The following is a 5000-nucleotide window of genomic DNA, read 5'->3' as shown; positions in this document are numbered from 1 at the left end:
GCATTATGTGTTGACTAGTGAGATGCACCCTAGGAGACATTTATACTTCATTGTGTGTTGACTAGTGAGATGCACCCTAGGAGACATTTATACTTCATTGTGTGTTGACTAGTGAGATGCACCCTAGGAGACATTTATACTTCATTGTGTGTTAACTAGTGAGATGCACCCTAGGAGACATTTATACTTCATTGTGTGTTGACTAGTGATATGCACCCTAGGAGACATTTACACTGCATTGTGTGTTGACTAGTGAGATGCACCCTAGGAGACATTTATACTTCATTGTGTGTTGAGTAGTGAGATGCACCCTAGGAGACATTTATACTTCATTGTGTGTTGACTAGTGAGATGCACCCTAGGAGACATTTATACTTAATTGTGTGTTGGCTAGTGAGATGCACCCTAGGAGACATTTATACTTCATTGTGTGTTGACTAGTGAGACGCACCCTAGGAGACATTTATACTGCATTGTGTGTTGACTAGTGAGATGCACCCTAGGAGACATTTATACCTCATTGCGCAGCAGTATTGCGCGCAGAGAACAGCTGATATACAAGCTCACATCGCACCACAGAGGTCTGCGTTGCGCGACACCATCGCGGGACGAAGCGTAAATGATACTCGATGGGCTGCAGGTACCGCGTGCAGCCGTGGACAACCAGGCTCTGCTGTCGTGATCATGATGAGCTCACCTCCCGTTCTTATGACAGCGACTGGAGGTGTGGTTTTGAGGACAACTGATTTGAATTGCTATTATTGTTCAAACACACACAACAGAAACCAATGGATTATATTATATTTCAACAGTGAGAGATCAAAGGAACTGGTTGGAATAACGTGTTCCTTCCACGCGCTACGTCCAACCAGGGAAACTCCCCCCTGTCAGGTGTAAAGGAGCAACTTGGACACTCAAGCATGAAGGAAGCATGAGTTCAAGTCCGTTGCTCTCCCCTTGTCCCCCATATATGGGGACTAGGTTGGTCTCCCCTTGTCCCCCATATATGGGGACTAGGTTGGTCTCCCCTTGTCCCCCATATATGGGGACTAGGTTGGTCTCCCCTTGTCCCCCATATATGGGGACTAGGTTGGTCTCCCCTTGTCCCCCATATATGGGGACTAGGTTGGTCTCCCCTTGTCCCCCATATATGGGGACTAGGTTGGTCTCCCCTTGTCCCCCATATATGGGGACTAGGTTGGTCTCCCCTTGTCCCCCATACATGGGGACTAGGTTGGTCTCCCCTTGTCCCCCATATATGGGGACTAGGTTGCTCTCCCCTTGTCCCCCATACATGGGGACTAGGTTGCTCTCCCCTTGTCCCCCATATATGGGGACTAGGTTGGTCTCCCCTTGTCCCCCATACATGGGGACTAGGTTGCTCTCCCCTTGTCCCCCATACATGGGGACTAGGTTGGTCTCCCCTTGTCCCCCATACATGGGGACTAGGTTGCTCTCCCCTTGTCCCCCATATATGGGGACTAGGTTGGTCTCCCCTTGTCCCCCATACATGGGGACTAGGTTGCTCTCCCCTTGTCCCCCATACATGGGGACTAGGTTGGTCTCCCCTTGTCCCCCATACATGGGGACTAGGTTGCTCTCCCCTTGTCCCCCATATATGGGGACTAGGTTGGTCTCCCCTTGTCCCCCATACATGGGGACTAGGTTGCTCTCCCCTTGTCCCCCATACATGGGGACTAGGTTGCTCTCCCCTTGTCCCCCATACATGGGGACTAGGTTGCTCTCCCCTTGTCCCCCATACATGGGGACTAGGTTGGTGGAGGGTGTGTAGAGCCCAGGATCACATTAGATGATTGACACAGGGGTGAAAAATGGGTTACAAAATCGTGGGATAAAAAATATATTTAAAAAAAGAGTGAGAGATCACAATAAAATCACGATAAATATCCTCCACACTGGGAGAAAAACTGCATTTGAAAGTTTGATGGGGCATTTTGTTTTTACAGGAGTGAGTGCAGTTAGAACTTTTCTGGTCCATCTTATGAGAGGAATTAAGGCTTCTTGTGGTGCCGGCCTGCGTTCACACGCTGTCTGATGTCTGATGAGGCGTCTATTTAGAGTAATGTCTTATTTAAAAACACTTTAAATATTATATATTTCTTTCATAAATAGAGAATATTTCACTCAATCATAGGAACTGCTCCTGTCGCAAGTTGATGATGTCTTATTATAGCATATGCTGATGAAGAATATTTAAAATATTACTTTGATGCTCATATTATCCTTAGGAAGCATAAAGTTGTTTTTTTATTATCATATTATTCCACAGGGCTAGACAATTATGGCATCCTCAACCTGCGTAGTTGTAGTTATAGAGAGCAAGTATAATGTTTTAACCCATTCTGACCTGAGATCAGATTCATACCAGGTTTCCACTGGACACACACTGGTCTGATCAACCCATTCTGACCTGAGATCAGATTCTAAAAATGTCAGTCGTTCTTCGAATTTTTCAAAAATAGCAGACCTACAAGCTCGTATCGCGCCACTCGGTGGCGCGCTATGAGCTTGTAGATCTGCTATTTTTCAATAGGTAAAGCATAACATGATGCTAACACCAAAATGGGTGCCCGGTCAGAATGGGTTAACCCTCTAAGACCCAGCGTTGCTTCATAGCAACAATTATATTTTAATTAATTACTTATTAATTACTTATATATATTTTTTTTTCTGTTCTTTTTTCACCTAAACGTCATCAGTGATGTTCATTGCATTGCCATTGGTCATGATATTTGCATATAAACACCCCCCACAGAGGCTGAAATTCACACAAATTAAAAAGTTCTGGACTTTTGAACATATTTGTCTTATTAGCCAGGGTCCCCCCCCCCTCATGCACACACGCACGCACGCACGCACGCACGCACGCACGCACGCACGCACGCACGCACGCACACACACACACACACACACACACACACACACACACACACACACACACACACACACACACACACACACACACACACACACACACAAACAGAGAGAAAGCAACTTTAATTTGTGGTTGAGTAACATAAGACCAGGAGAGCGGGGTGTGTGTGTGTGTGTGTGTGTGTGTGTGTGTGTGTGTGTGTGTGTGTGTGTGTGTGTGTGTGTGTGTGTGTGTGTGTGTGTGTGTGTGTGTGTGTGTGTGTGTGTGTGTGCACGCTCAGTCCATCCCTCTGACATAAATACTTAATTGATGAGGTAATGCACCCTCGCCTCTCTCTCTCTCTCTCTCTCTCTCTCTCTCTCTCTCTCTCTCTCTCTCTCTCTCTCTCTCTCTGTCTCTCTCTCTCTCTCTCTCTCTCTCTCTCTCTCTCTCTCTGTCTCTCTATGTCTCTCGCCCCCTGGTCTAAAGGTGGATATAAGCCTCTCTCTCTGTCTCTCTCTATGTCTCTCGCCCCCTGGTCTAAAGGTGGATATAAGCTACGCGGCTCGCTAGCTAGCTCCTTCATCTCCCGCCAAGGTAACAGACTGACCGCACGCATCTCATTAGCATATCATTAGCATCATTCATTAATTATCCATAATCATTATTATTATTATCATTAATATGATTATGGTTCATAACCTGCATCCAGAAGCTGTTAGACTCAGTGTCCATCCATTACATCACCAATACTAACGTTATGATGTCATCCATTACATCACCAATACTAACGTTATGATGACGTCATCCATTACAACAATACTAACGTTATGATGACGTCATCATATGTCGTCCCGATCAGGACATCGCCATTTTCAAACGATCGGAATCAGATCGGGGAGCAAAGATCACTAGTGTCAATAATATATTCATATCATGATGTTAGACTGGATATCGTCTGCGATTTTGGGGGTATTGCACTATTGTGATTTGGCATAAGTGTTCAGATCATTTTTCATTTGACTTCACGTCAAAATGAAGTATAAAGGACTTAGCATAATACTAATGATACTAATAATACTAAAAACCTATAATACACTAATGCATTGATTCATGTGTGGACACTGTCAATCTCAACGCTTCAGAAATAAGCCCCTCCCCCTCCCTGCACAGACCCCGCCTCTATCCATCCATCCAAAACCTTGTTGTGTCTGTGGTTATTGTTGTCTGTGGTTATTGTTGTCTGTGGTTGTTGTCTGTGGTTATTGTCTGTGGTTGTTGTTGTCTGTGGTTATTATGTTTGTGTTCACACTACAGAGCAGCGGTTGGCGGAGTTAGCCGCCACGGCTAACGGCGGTTGTGGATGCATGGATTTGGGTCAATTCAATATATTAATGTGTATTAATAATAAGTCAATATATGCATTAGATAAAGTGCCCCTCGGGGCACAGGTCTCCACCAGGGCAGGTCAGGTTGTGGCCTCCTGGTGGCGCTATAACGGGACAGGTCTATCTAGACTATCGAGAGTTGAATGTGGTCAAAACAAAATAACTGGTCATTGAAACAACAGCCCACACTCTGGACTTAACCCACTCCTCATTAATGGTAAAACAGTAGAACAGGTAGACAGACTCACACTGGACAATAGACTCAGGTTTGATCAACACATTACATCTATCCAGTCACGCTTTCAGCAAAGACTCCATGTAATAAACTAAGATCATTATCTGTTGCTCCTCATCTTCTGCTATTATTGTACAAAAGCATTATCCTACTGCCCCCCCCACCTCTATTGCCCCACACCCAAAACCTACTGCCCCCCCCACCCCTATTGCCCCACAACCAAAACCTACTCCCCCCCCCCCACCTCTATTGCCCCACAACCAAAACCTACTGCCCCCCCCACCCCTATTGCCCCACACCCAAAACCTACTGCCCCCCCCACCTCTATTGCCCCACACCCAAAACCTACTGCCCCCCCCACCCCTATTGCCCCACACCCAAAACCTACTGCCCCCCCCACCTCTATTGCCCCACACCCAAAACCTACTGCCCCCCCCACCTCTATTGCCCCACACCCAAAACCTACTGCCCCCCTCCACCCCTATTGCCCCACACCCAAAAC

The 5000-nt window shown here is 46.2% G+C and overlaps 1 pseudogene across 1 annotated transcript in view; it reads left to right on the top strand.

The window, feature by feature from the left end:
• Positions 1-5000, top strand: part of LOC308319521 (nuclear factor 1 A-type-like) — a 43464-nt pseudogene that overhangs the window by 18852 nt on the left and 19612 nt on the right. Inside the window, exon 6 of the transcript XR_013966211.1 lies at positions 3422-3472. The product of XR_013966211.1 is annotated as a nuclear factor 1 A-type-like (transcript). The remainder of the gene's footprint in view (positions 1-3421; positions 3473-5000) is intronic.

The sequence above is a fragment of the Protomyctophum bolini genome (assembly GCF_963924005.1).
Source record: "Protomyctophum bolini genome assembly, chromosome: 8".
Lineage (NCBI taxonomy): Eukaryota > Metazoa > Chordata > Actinopteri > Myctophiformes > Myctophidae > Protomyctophum > Protomyctophum bolini.
This window is presented reverse-complemented; position numbering and strand designations above follow the sequence as displayed.